This window comes from Gorilla gorilla, chromosome 6 (genome assembly GCF_029281585.2).
Source record: "Gorilla gorilla gorilla isolate KB3781 chromosome 6, NHGRI_mGorGor1-v2.1_pri, whole genome shotgun sequence".
Classification (NCBI taxonomy): Eukaryota; Metazoa; Chordata; class Mammalia; order Primates; family Hominidae; genus Gorilla; species Gorilla gorilla.
In genome coordinates this window covers 97,805,427-97,820,469 of record NC_073230.2, presented here as the reverse complement: position 1 = coordinate 97,820,469, position 15,043 = coordinate 97,805,427, and the positions used below count along the sequence as shown (strand labels likewise).

General features: G+C 36.2%; 1 protein-coding gene across 7 annotated transcripts in view; it reads left to right on the top strand.

The window, feature by feature from the left end:
• The window catches only part of CDK14 (cyclin dependent kinase 14), a 635,487-nt gene that overhangs the window by 413,858 nt on the left and 206,586 nt on the right, over positions 1-15,043 (top strand). The window lies entirely within an intron of this gene.

Here is a 15,043-nt window from a genome sequence, read left to right as displayed (position 1 = left end):
ACAAGCCAAAACTGACAGACATTCTACAAAATACATGACTGGTAGTCTTCAAAACTGTCAAGGTCATCAAAAACAAGGAAAGTTTGGGAAACTGGCATAAACCACAAGAGACTGGGGAGACATGACAAGTTAATGTTATGTGGTCTCCTGGATGAAATACTAGAAAGGAAAAACATTATTAAGTATGTTGTTAATATCAGTATACCAATGTGAATTTCTTAGCTGTGACAGTTGTACCATATTATGTAAGATTTTAATTAGAGAGAGAAACTGGGCGAGGGGTATACATGAGCTCTCTGTATTATGTTTTGTAACTTTTCTGTAAATCTAAAACTATTCTAAAATTAAAAGCTTATTTAAACTTTTGAAAATGTGTAAAATGTAAGTGTTCTGGAGCCAGACTATCTGGGCTTATCATCCTTCTCTGTCATGTTTTAGCCATGGGACTTTAAGCAAGGGGCTTATTAGTTCTCTGAGCTTTAGTTTTCTCATGGGTGAAATGAGGGATAATAACAGCACATTCTTCATAGGTGGCTTTGAAGAATAATTGACTAATATAGTTCTTTTAGGACTCTGCTTGGCATATAGTAAATACTTTACATATATACAAATCGTTGTTATTTTAATTACATCATTTTATGCCAAATATTCAGTAGAGCTTCCAGTAGAGCTAATATTCATATAAACCTATAATTTAAAACATGAAATCAGAGTTAGACAAATTAAGTAAGCGCAACGTTTAAATACAGCTATCATATTAAGAATACAATCTGCAGTAGAACGTAGCGATACAAACTGAGGCCCCATCACTATTGTATTCCCTTAATGTCAGCAATAAAATGGTAAGAAAAGAAGACTGGAAACTAGGAAATTAAAGCACATGTGATTCCTCTATGCAGTAGCCTATATCCCTGTGAGTCGCTGTGTGCTAACAACAAATGGACAATCAGCAAAGTCCCTAACATAGAAACCATCCTCAAAGTGTTGTCCTGTTGGTTTTGTTCTTTCAGAAACCATCTGTATCCACTTCCTTTCGATTTTATTTTATTCAATATCTATAAATTCCCACACACAAATGTTAACATGATTATAAAAATAGTGTGTTTTTATAATGGAAAATTCCTACAGTGTCAAAATGAAAAAAAGCTGAAAAATCACCCTTTGTCCTACTACCCAGAGAAAACCACATCTAGTATTTGGACATATATCTTCTATAGAGTTTTTCTGTATGTATTTGAAAAGATTGAATCATATCTTGTATATTCTTTTGGAACCAGCTATTTCCACTAAACAATTTGTAATTAACACCTTTCAATTAAAAATAAATTCAGAAACCTATCATCATTCTTAATGACTGGGAAGTGTTTCATTGTATGAATGAGACATTATTTACTTAACCAGCCCCATATTGATAGCTTGTTTTCAGTTTTTCATTATAATAAAATGCTGCCAGAAACATTCATTGCACAATCATCCTGTTAGTTAAGAATAATTATTAGAATAAGAAGTCCTTATTTCAATAAAATTTAATTTTTATAGATGTAGACTATTTGTTCATATCCATCCCTTCATTTAAACTCATGAAACCTACTCCCAAGAAAATCTCTTATTCACTTTATTGAGATTGTACTGAGTCTATGGAAATAATACAAAATTGTACTTTCCTATCCAAGATTAAATTATTCAGTTTTATGGCTGTTAGCATAAATGTACAGTTTGTATAAACATGTTTGGTTTTTTGTTCTACTCAAGACTTTACTTTTATTCAATTATTTTAAATAACTTTTTCACAATAAGTTCCTTAAAAATATAAACTGTTCCATATATTTTGTATTGACAAAAATGGCCTAGAGAGAACTTTAATGGGCTGTAGTTTATATAAATTTTTATGCAAAGACATATCTCCAAATATTTAGCATTTTTATTTACATAAAGCTCATGTATAATGATAATAATAGTATAACCAAATTATATTCTGATAATTTTCTGAACTTTAGACTCCACTTTTCAGCCTCTGATAGCTGTTGAACAACAATTATGTAACTTGTCAAATTACTGATTTATGGTAGAATTATTACTGTACTGTATTTGAAAGCAGAAAACTTTAAAAAGGGAATTGTACTGAAAAGAAAGAGCTCAACTTACATATTACTTTAGGTTGAATTATAAAGGAAAAGAAATTGTTATATAACTGAGATATATTATACAGCAACAGAACAAAAAGGTGAGTTTCATAAAAACATAATTTATTGATATAGCTTTGTCAAAGCTTTCATTTGAAATCTTTGTTTAACAGAAGTAATTTCCGTTGGGTAATATCTTGTTGGATTATTTCTTGTATGAAATTTTTGCTATTACTTTTTAATTTTATGGCATTAGTTTCCCAATTTTATGGGTATTCAGAGACCTTTGAGCTATGACTAGGCTTTTAATAAGTCAGATAAATAAATCATTTTAAATTTCCCATGGGATTATTGATACACTAAACTACCATTGCTCTTGTTAGAGCACAGAGACCCTCAAATGCAGATAAGCATCATGATTTATGGCAATAATAATTTCATTTACTGTAGTTATTTTACATGTCTAATGCCTCTTACAATAAAATGTCCTTTGATAATTAGGAAATGAAGATCATCAATCTATATAAAATTACTGCTGTAGAATTAAATGATGTTATGTTTTGCCCTGAAGAATTAGACGAAGCCAGATAAAGAGAAATCTAAAGAATTCTTTTGACATTAAATGTTATCAACTTAAATATTTTATTTTCTCCACTGAATTGTTTAAATTTGCAAATATTAGCTATATTATCACACAAGTAGACTCTCTCAAGACTGGTGTGATCCTTGGAGGAGGAAATTTTATAAACCCAGTATGGTTAAATCACTGAGAAAAAAAAATGCTTTTCCTCTGTGACCTTTTATGTCTAATCTTGGGAGGAATGACTATTAAATAGTGATTAGATCCACTTTAACAGGCCTATAGTATAAACTGCCAGAGACTCTTTTCTAAAGTGGCAATTGTATATCTGGCCTCTGGTAAGGCATTGCCAAGGAGATAATCAACTTTGTAAAGTCATGAAACATGGGATTATTTGGTTTGTTTTGTGTTTTAATACAAGGATTAAGTTCATTCATTTGCCTGTGAACTGTACATAGAAAGGTAGTTAATAACTTTGAAGCACAAAATTAATAGCTTGTTACCCAAGACACCTAATATAATTAGCTCCCACACACTGAGTCTTTATAAAATAATGTGAAAGGAAATAAAGATCGGTTAGTAAAAGTCTTTATGTTTTTCTTTCTAAGGTTCTTTTTTCCCTATTCTCTTTTTTTCTTCCTTTGGTTGAAGGGAGCAGTTCACAGTTTTAACAAGTTCAGTGAATTCATTTCTGGAACATAATAACCATGTTCATATGTATATAAGGTGAGCTGGGATATGCTACAATCTGAAATTTCACTGTTAAATCATTTTCCTTGACATTGTGATACATGCAAGAAAGGAAGGAAGATGATGGAATTTTGATGAATTATATTCAAGACATTTTGAATTGGCAGGTAAATAGACACCTAATTCTCCAAGCAGTAACTCTGCTCTTAGGTGGAAAGAGTATTTATTTTCACTTCTTTAGCATTACCCAGTTTTTAATGTGGCATGGTGTATTCTATTCACCTCCATTAGTTGCAAAATAAGCAGCAAATGCATTCATCCAGGTGAATATATATTCAGAGTGACAAAATCACAACTAATAAAAAATTTGTATTCTAAACATATTATTCTGAATTGAAAAAGAAGGGTACTTGCACAACCCTGGGAATATGTTTCTCTCTCACTTCAAAACAGCTGAACAAATGGCAGGGAATGCTTGCACAGCTGTCTGATACCTTTGGCAGATGCTTCTGGGTCTCTGTGGCTCATGGCCCATTGTGTAACAGTCATGACAAAGGAGCTGGAATGATTCTGTTTTTCAGATCTGTTCTTTTTCTCTCTGTATTTGAACGTTGATAACCCTGACAAATCACACCTTTCCTTGTCTCCTAGGTCTCCTGGCTTATAATGAAATTTCATCCACTGGTTGTTAAACTATTGTGCATTATTTGACTGGTACAATTGTTAAAATAGTCCTCTTCATCAATATATGCCATTCAGAATTTGAGTGTGTGTGTTTGTGTGAGAGAGAGAGAGTGTGTGTGTGTGTGTGTAATGAGCCACATGCAACTTTGAAAGCTACTATAGTACTCAGTCTGGCTTTTGAGTTGGATTATTCCTTAAGCCGCTGTGCTTTGCATTAAACTGACTGTGGAGATATAGTTTGCAGATTCAGTTCCTGTCCTTGTTTCCTCCACATGGCTCTGATTCCAGGGTCTTTAGAACTGGAACCGTAATCCTGCAGCTTCATGATTGGTTAGGGAAGCCTTGTAGAATGTAAGGGAAAGCTGATATCACCTCCTTGACGGTTATTACCATTCAAGTGGATGTATTATAACAGCCACATGGTTAGGATGGAATATTGCTATCACAGATTTGTATCATCATTACCATTACTGGATTTGCTTTAGGTTATTTCTGCCATACTACTTCAGCAGTTACTCTGTAGCACTAGGTACAATGAAGACATAAAAGAATTATGTGTCATGGTGTCAGCCTGTAGTAATGACCATGAAAATCAAGGCAGGTGGGCAAGGCATACTTCAGGAATGGAATCATGAATAATTGCTGAGCAATTGATCAGCAGATGTGAGACCCAGCAATAACAGTGGATTCTATATTAGTTAAAATACTGAACGCTAAGAGTTAAATGTTGTGCTCTAATCCAAGGTTTTTGTTTTCTACCCGCCCTCACCCACTACCCTCAGCAAGCCACCTTTTCAAATTGGACAGTAGTTTCTGCATCTGTAAAGGAGGAAGTTAAACTAAGTGATTTCAATATTGTCTTGTAGCTGTAACCATTTTTAATTTTTTTAAATGCTTGATGTTACTGTATTATGTATAAATTATGGGTGTTTAAAGAAAAATTGCTAAGAAAATTTTTATTAAGCACTAAAGAAAGTATAAGATTTTGAAGTGAAAATAAGAGGGAAAAGGAGACATCAGGCAGTGGTATAGGAGTGGGTGGAAGGTGAGGTTGAATGTTCAAGACTGCACTTTGATAGTTTAGTATTTTTAAATCTCATTTTATCCATAATGTAATAAAACAGTATAACAGGAGAGTAATGTTAAGAGCATTTTAACAAAAATAATACAGTACAGTGTGGTGGTATGTGCCTATGGTCCCAGCTACTTGGAAAGTTGAGGTGGGAGGATCACTTAGCCCAGGAGTTCAAGGCTGCAGTGAGCTATGATTGTGCCACTGCACTCCAGCCTGTGTGACAGAGTGAGACCCCGTCTCTAGAAAAGAAAAATACAATGTGGATAAAATGATAAATTCAACTGTATAAAGACTGGCAGAAGTAGAGAATTAAACAACACCTGTTGGGGTGAAGAACATTGAAAATATTAAGCTACAATTTTTAAATCAGTTTTAGAAAAACAAATAGGGACAATAGATTATAATACTCTACCTCCCACCCTGGAACAAGTACCTCTTAATTTGTACTTGTTTCCTTCAAGCTTCATCTATAGGCATAGTCATTTACATGGTGAAAAATCTTTTTTCAGAGAATCAACTGTATATAAGTAAAAGAAAAGTATGAGAAAAAAATCACCACTGAGATATAACCAACATTAAACATTTTTGTATTCCCTTTTCTAGATTTTCACAATTGAGTTCATGATAAATTTATGGTTTTGTGTTTAGCTTCTCTTTAACAGGAAATAGAGAGTCATTTCCAAGCCATTAATATGTAATTGAAAATGTTATTTTAATTATACTATAATATCTTACAAATGTGCCCAAATAGAGAAACTCAAACATTTCTCTATTACTAGATAATTTGCTTACAGTTTTTATGCTACGGTAAGCATTGCATATTTTTACCACATTTAATTATTCATTCATTCAGCAAGATTATTAGGCACTTTATGTGACAGTCACTGTGACTATGGTGGTAAACCAACAAACATAGCCCCTACTTGCTTCGAAAATATGGTCAGCTGAGCTACATTTGAATAGCTTCCAGGAAACCAGGTCAGAAAGATGTTGCAAAACTATTGTTACACATCTTGGATATAAATGATGAGAAAAAGAGTCAAAGATAACTTAAAAGTTTCAAATTTGGGGAATGAAGTGATCAGCGATGTCATTGAAAATAATGGGAACATTGAAAAGGAGTACCACTGGAGGGAGAGGAAGAAGAGAGCTCAAGGTACTGGACTTTATGTGATAGCGGGTGACCTCAGATGGACATGTCCAGTATATAACTCATACACAACAAAATCAGGGAGATGCATGGGAATCAAGGAGCCATTCACCCAAAAGAGACGATCTTGGTTCCCACGTCGTATTAGTTCTTGAATCATAAGAAGGTAGAGGGAAATGCAGTGGACCACTGCCTACCTTGTAGGGGATGTTCATGTTTTGGGGGATTGGAGGGTTAGACCAGGGGAGAAATCAGTACAGTGACACAAATCAAGGGAAGGGTGACCAGAAGAGAAATGAAGGGTAAGAATAGAAAAAGAAAATCACTCCCTGGAGCAAGATAATACTTCATTCAGCTCAGGTCTGTTCAGCGGGTAGGGGTGGTGGGTTATGAAGCCAGATTCCCTTCCTTGCTTGTTCCCAGCATGTTCTGCACACTGCTCATGTAGTTTGTGGCACATTGTATGTGCCCAGTAAATGCTTTTAGCCCAGAGGAAAAGAAAGATTTCCTCTTACAAAAGTGTAAGAGTCAACACAGAAAACACAACGTGGGTTTATTAAGAAAGGTTAGACTTTCCATGGTTATTCAAAGGAGACCTGTGATTCTCCTTGATGTTTCAGTGATGCTGGAGTGAAGGTGGGTATAGCCTCAGAGGGATGCACTAGGTTGTCCACTCTTGGCTCTGCTTCTATTAAGATTTTGCATGTGAAACAGATCCCACTGCTGAAAGAAAGGTTGAAAAACCCTGGACTAATAACATCTTAAGGTCCTCCCTGGTCAATAGTTCTATGAAAAGAAAAAGTCTATGTGGAAGAAAAGTGTTCAGAAGAGATCCAGTGAAAATGAAGATGTTGGAAAAATAAACATTGAGTGGTTCATGTGTGGAGACATTAGATGGATGTTCCAATAAAGAAAGTTCTATGCTTCTAAGCGAATGGAAATGTTGGTAGCAAACTCCAGTAAGGTCATTTGTCGTACATGAAAGCTAAGACAGTGGGATATCCATCTATAGAATAGCTAATCACATTACTGCTTAAAAAGAAACTTCTATTAAAAGACAACCTGTTTGTGACCCAGAGATTTGAATTAACTCACATAGTGAAAAAACTTTTTTTACTTCAGTGTTTTTGCATTGGAGTACCACAAACTTTCTATAAAATGGAAAATGAGAACACTTTAATTAAATCATTCATTTTCTTAGTTATTCATTTATGCAACAGATATTTATTATGTGCTTACTCTGGGCTAAATAATCTTTTCATGGTTTGAGGAGACCGCAGTACACAAAATAACATTCCTGCTGTCATAGAACTGATATTCCTGTAAGGAAAGATAGACAGTGAGAAAATAAATATATAATGTGTTTCTTAAGTGCTATTCTGAGAGATGCCATTTTACATACCATGTTCTGGGGAGTTTTCTCTCAGAGGTGATACTTGTTCACTGAAGTTTGTAAGGGCACCAAACTCACAAATAACAGGGATCAGAGCATTTGAGGTAGAGGGAGTAGCAACTTGGGTGGGTTTAATGATAATAGTATTAAATGAGAATTCTCATGCCTGCATATGTTAAATTAAGGATTATTCTCCCATGTATTGAAGTCATCCTTTATATGAAGCATTTTCTTACTTGGGAAATGCTTGCTTTGTGTGGAACGTTAAATTTCTGTATATGTTACAATTCAGGCATTAGATTGAGTGAATCCACAGAGTTTGAAGTACAACTGAATACGTATTCCAAGTAGGAATTATGCTGGGGCTAGGGATTTGGGCTTTCTGAGTCAGTTCATCATGAGAGTTAGTATAGATACAAGAAAATGGAAATGTTTCTGTTTTGGAGAGTAGATGACAGTTCAGAAGGGAGAAGGGAGGAAGAATGTCCAGAGGATGAAGAGACCCAGAGAGTGGTTTTTTTGAAAGTCAAAAGTATAAGAATTTCAAGAAGGAACTATGTATCAGCTGCATCAAATACTCAGAAAGCTGAGACAGGCCACTGGTTGGTGACTTTTGAGTGCTGAATATGTGAAGCCAGGTTACAATGGATTTAAAGGGTGAGTGGGTAGTGAAGAATTGGGGGACACTGAGCCTGTAGACAACTTTGAGAATTGGGTCAATGAAGAGCATTGATGTCACCTTGAGGATATTTTACAATCAATATTCATATATTTTATAATCTAAGTATTTTTAAAATAATGAAAACCAGTATATTTGTAAGGTAAAGGACACCAAAGATCCAAAAAGGCATACTGGATGGATCAAGGTATTGGAGCAGGCAAGAGAGGATGGGTGGAGGAGACAGTGCCTTGAAATGTGGATGAAAAATTTTTCTGAAAGAAGAAGGGGAAGGAAGGAGGGGGAGATTTCAATAAATGTTTTAGAGGAGAGAGAAGAAATTTGAAGATTTTATGATCTGCATGATTCCTACGTGAAAGGGAGTGGGGTATGGCTGGCGCAGTGATGTGCATATGGAGGGCAGATGTTGAGGGAATGGATAATATTCATAATGCTGGTGAAATAATAAATGATTTGCAACTGATATGATAGGAAATAGTTGCTGACTAGATTTTTAATCTATTTTTTATCTGAGACATTATTATGGAAATAGAAATGTTGTCTTCCCAATTTCTGATTTGTGATAGTTTATTTACTTTTCTATTAACATAAGCTTTTATCTTTCTACCACCTGTATATATTTCCCAGTTGTAGTAATTTTTACCAAAGACTTTTCTGGAGGCTATGGTTTACCTCTGTGATCTGTCTTAAATGTTTTGAAAAAAATGTAACCTAATGTATTGCTGTTTAATATTACTATCTTTTTAATATACATGACTTTATTTTTAACATATATGACTACTTCCTGGTTGTTCTGGTTATTTTTTCTCATGTAACCACCTCAAAATCCCCTAGTTTAAATAAACAATAGTCATTTTTAAATTTTCTTTTATGGTTTCAGGGTCAGGAATTCAGTTAGAGCTTGGCTGGGCAGTTCTGGACTTGGGTTGCAGACACATGGTAGCTGGAGCTCGACTAATCAGGGCTGGAGCAGTTGGGACTAGCCAGACATTCCTGTTTCTTTCTTCAGAGTCTTAGGGCTCTCCAAGGGTTCTTGCCGTGTGGGCTGGTTTGGACTTCCTTATGTCATGGTGGTTGGGTTCCAGCAGTGGGTGGCCCAAGAGGACCAGATGGAAACTGTGTGGTTTCTCTTAATTTAGCTTCAGAAGTCACGCAGTAACTCTCTCCTGGTCAGAGCAGTCACAAACTCTCACCCAAAGTGAAGGGAAGGGGACATAGATCCCATTTGTACATAAGAATGTCAACAACACTGGGGCTGTGTTTTCAAGCTGCCACACTGACCATGTAAATTTTCATTAGAGCATATCACCAAGTCGAGCTGATAAACAGCTTTGTAGGGAAAAACTCCAGGAAACAATTTTATCAAGTTCCTGAATTTTTTGTTTTTCCCATACTCCTTATAGCCATTATATTACTGCTTCCCATGCTAAATATAAAGCGTGAATTGTCAAGAGTGTTACTTGGTGGGTCATGAGGTCCCTCATTTGCTCACCTTTTTTCTTCCCTTTTTGACTAACAAGTTCATGGATGTGTCAGACTGAAAAAGATGGCGAAATACTGCCGTAGTGTGACACATCTGAGGCAAGTGGGGAGGTGGTGACACTTCTTAGCAGATTCCCTGAATGTTATCCATAAAGCGTGTTTTCATAATTCACATTCTGCCTTTGAGTAAAACTTTCATTTGCAGAATACTTCCCCACGTAAATCTGATTTCTCAGAACATTACATATGTTATCTCTTGAGGTGAGCAGCATCTAAGATGGCTCCTAGTGTGCCCACCGCCTGGCGTTTATGCCCTTGTGTAATGCTTTCCCCTTGAGCGTGGGCTGGACCTCGTTACTTGCTTCTAATGGATAGAATATGGCAAAAGTGATGGGATATCACTTCTGAGACTAGGTGACAAAATGATTGTTACTTCTTGCTCACTTTGTCTTCCTCTCTTACCGGCTCGCTCTGAGGGAAGCCAGCTGCCATGTTACAAGTTGCTCTGAGGAGCGGCCCTCATATCAAGGAACTGATGTTTCCAGCCAACAGCCGGTGTAAACCTGAGGCTTGACCTAAGCTTTGTGAGTGAGCTTAGAAGTGGATGCCTCCCCAGAGGAGACCACAGCCATGGTTAACACCTTAATTGCCTCCTTATGAAAGACTGAGCCAAAGGCACCTAGCCAAGATTCATTGGAATTCCTGACCAAAGAAAACTGTAAGATAATAAGTGTTTGTTACTTAAACCCACTGGATTTTGTAGTAACTTGTTGCACACCAATAATTACCTAATATAACTCTTTTATAGAGATATACTAATAGATAACTAATATATCCCATGACCAAGAAAGAGTAGATACTATTATTACTCTTATTTTATAGCAGAGAAAATTATCTTTGGAGATCATATGAACTTCCCTAGGAAGACATGTTTAGTGTGTGCCAGAACTGAGACTAAATGCCAAATCTGCTTACTCTTTCATCAGAATACTCTGTCTTTTTGTTTGGTTGTTTTTGCTCTGATTCTTAATCAGGAGTATGTCTTAGAATGACTTAGAGTTATTTGTTGAATGCACATTCTTAGACCCCACTGAGGATTCTGAATCAGAGTCTCAGGGGATGGGACATCCCTCTGTAGTAAAACAGATAAGCAGTCCCTGGTTGATGAGTTCTCTTAAGAACTCTACTCTAAAAGATACATGGAATTCTTTGAAATGTTAAGCATGTCTTAAATTTCCTGGCCTTATGTGACAACCTTAAAACCTAGATAGTGTGGACATTCTATCTGGAATGTGGAAGTCATTCTTCGGTTAGACTGAGTCCTTTGTTTCTCACAGAGATACTTTTAATAGGACCTCGGGACCCTCCCTTATAATGAGTATATTCATGGCTTTGTGCTACTAGTATCAGGTGACTATTATTAGAATTGCATACACAAGCAAATGAATATTTGTAATCATCATGTCCCAGCACTGTGACTTCTTATCTTAGCTGGCCACTTGATTGACACTCTGTTTTCCACTCTCATTTTACAACTTACCTTTTCTTATGCTTCAGAAGTCTTTACCCTCAAGGATAAATCTGTCCAGGATGTTAATCTTTTAGTGAGGCATGAGTTCATTTAAAATGTGACCTTGTATCATCTCTTGCCCAACGCCCTGCAAGAAAAAAGCCTCCTCAAAATATTCTATCCTAAATTGATTTCTTATGTCTCACTATTACATAACTTGATAAAAAGCTATGGCTGTTTGATTAAAATTTATCATAAAATAATCTACCCAAGTCATTGAAGCATTTCCCTTAGAGAACAGTTTTATTCTAAGTCAAGTTAACAGATTATCTGACCTTGGAGCTGAATTTGTCCTCTATCTCATTTGTCTCTTTTGACAATGACAGTCATACATTTCCATGTAATGTGTATGTATGGAGGCTATGGCTTTCATATTCTTACTAAAATCTCTTTGTGGGTTTAGTTGTACTGGAAGTGTTGAAAACTGTATTTTAGATATACCATTCAATTAAATTTTTCTTAGTATAATACCTAATATAAATTCAGGCTTCTATTAGTTTTGAATAACTCTAGACATGAAAATTGTCAGTGAATCTGAGTCTCTGTGTGGGCATATATTCTTCTCCAGGACAAAAGCAAATGTCAGTATTGTCATATTTTACCTTTCACGTTGGTCAATCCCTGGTAAAGATGCAAGAATTGGTTTAGAGACACATATGGTGCTATTAAACTTCTGTGCCTAAGTATCTGCCAGTTTTTCCTCTTCCTCTATCTCCAATGTCTAAATATAACCCAACATTCAAAATATATGAAATGTTCCCCCTCACCAGTGAATTTTTCTCTGATTTTTCAATTGGAAATTTTCTTTCCTCCTCCTGGACCTCTTGGTCTCTTTGCCCAAACTTTCTGGTGTCTCTCTTCAGTGTCTGCCTTGCACTGCAGCTGTTTTGCTCTTATTCTCCTAATAGAGTTTAGGATTTGAGAGTAGAGGTAGGAAGATAAGGACTACTTTGTGTGGAGCAAACAGTATGTGCCCTGACATGGCTTAGATATTGACTTGTGATGACAGAATTATTGCAGAGGCCAAGGACATTTCTTGAACTTCTCTGTGTCCCTTTTTAAATACATCTTTTGGAGAATTCTGTGGGAATGAAGTTAGAACCAAAGTTTAAAAATTAAAGATGGTTTTCCTTCTTTCATTTGTTTGTTTAAAAACAGATGCAAATTCATGCTTTTTGTTAGTTTCTCCTGTTGCAGTTCTTTGTTCTAATAATACCTAAATCATTAATGGCAGATAACATTTAACATTCAGATGCAGAGTTCATTTCCTTGAAGCTTAAGAGAACAAATTACTATCAATTTGCTCTAAGTAAAATTTGGTATTAAAAATGTTTCATGTTTGCCAAGTAGAAAGTAAACAGCTGAGAGGTGTTAATAAAACCTTTTTGGGAGAATAATATTAGGTTCTTTTCTTGGCTCTCATATTATTCATGATAAAATGAAATATTGCTTATCTCTCATATAGAATAGTGATATATGCACATTTAATTTGATTATTGACTCTTGGGATGTGATTCAAGTCATTCAGCAGTTGTGAGTGTCTTTAGTAAGCCTGGCATTGGGCTTCAGTGAACTTCTATTTTGAAGAAGTTTGACAAAATTTTTATTGAATGTTCTTTCTACTGCTTAGTACTGGGAATGCCACTCTGAGGATATTATGAAGGTAAAATAATAAAGGAACTAAAATTGATTTTCAATTCCTTATTACTTTTCTACCTTATACCAAAAATCTTTTTTAGGCATAAATAATCAGTGCATAGAGTGGCTCATCTCATTATTTTGATCTTCCTAATATACCATGATGTCAAATTAGATGTGAAATGGAAAGAGGATTAACTTGAATGACATTTTAACCACCTTTCTAGCAAAAAATATTTTAGATGAATATAGTGTGTTTTTTGTTTATCTTTCCAAATGTTAAGCTAATTTTTACAAGCAATAAAATATGCTATTATATGAGAAATCTCAGTACCTTCCACTTAATTTTGTTGTCAACCTAAAACTGCTTTAAAAAATAAAATACATGATTTAAAAAAAGGATGTTGTGGATGAATAAAAACAGAATACTGTCCACAAAATCCATTCTTTTCTTTTGAGTTAATAGTAAGATTGTCCTTTCAGGAATTTCATCTTCTGTCAGTGAGACACAGTGCAGAAGTGAATAGACACTTGGGCAATAAAAATATTTATTCTCTGACAGGTTTATGGAAACTGTGGTAGGTGGGGTAGAGAGGTATCTTAGTCCATTTTCTGTTGCTGTAATAGAATACCACAGACTGGGTAACTTAAAAAGAAAATAGGCCAGGCGCGGTGGCTCACGCCTGTAATCCTAGCACTTTGGGAGGCCCAGGTGGGCAGATCACGAGGTCAGGAGATCAAAATCGTCCTGGCTGACACGGTGAAACCCCGTCTCTATTAAAAATACAAAAAATTAGCTGGGTGTGGTTGCAGGCACCTGTAGTCCCAGCTACTCGGGAGGCTGAGGCAGGAGAATGGCCTGAACCCGGGAGGTGGAGCTTGCAGTGAGCGGAGGTCGCGCCACTGCACTCCAGCCTGGGCGACAGAGTGAGCCTCCATCTCAAAAATTAAATAAATAAATAAATAAATAAATAAATAAATAAATAAATAAATAAATAAATTTACTTGTTAGAGTTCTGGAGGCTGGGAAGTGCAAGGCTGAGGGGCTGCATCTGGTGAGGGCCTTCTTATGTCGTAACATCGTGGAGAGCATCAGATGGCTAGAGGGCAAGAGCATGTCAGCTCCGGTTCTCTTTTTCTCTTCTTATAAAGCCACCAGTTCCATCATGGGGGAGTTTATCTAGTTCTAATTACCTCCCAAAGGCCCCATCTCCAAATGTCATCAACACGTGAATTTGTGGATTAGGTTTCCAAAACTCGAAGTTTGGGGGAACACAGTAAAACTGTAGCAGGAGGTGGTGCCAAAATAAGCAAATGCCAGCCTATGAAGCAGGGGAATTAACGGTATAATAGGGGATCAAGCTGAAGCATTAAAAACCTGTCACCAGGGCCGGGCAGGGTGGCTCACGCCTGTAATCCCAGCACTTTAGGAGGTCGAGGTGGGCAGATCATGAGGTCAGGAGTTTGAGACCAGCCTGGCCAACATGGTGAAACCCCGTCTCTACTTAAAAAAAAAAAAAAAAAAAAAAATTAGCCAGGCATGGTGGCACGTGCCTGTAGTCCTAGCTACTCGGGAGGCTGAGGCAGGAGAATCACTTGAACCTGGGAGGCGGAGGTTGCAGTGAGCCGAGATCATGCCACTGCACTCCAGCCTGGGTGACAGAGCGAGACTCTGTCACAAAACAAAACAAAAACCTGTCATCAGTACTCCGGGGTAGGAAAAACTGTTGGGAGACATTGCTGCTGACCTTTTCCTTCCTGTGTATTTAAGTTGTTATGAATTGGTTAAAATGGCAGCATTCACTTATTTGAGCAGAGCTGTGTCAACATTACTTCAAAAAAGGTAAGAAATGCGATACCGTATTATCATTCACACAAAACTCAGCAACTTTTAATAGAAAATAATCAACCTTCTACTCTTGAGTTTTAAGAGTGGCCTATTTGTTCAAACATAGGTATTTTGCGGTTTACAAAAAATT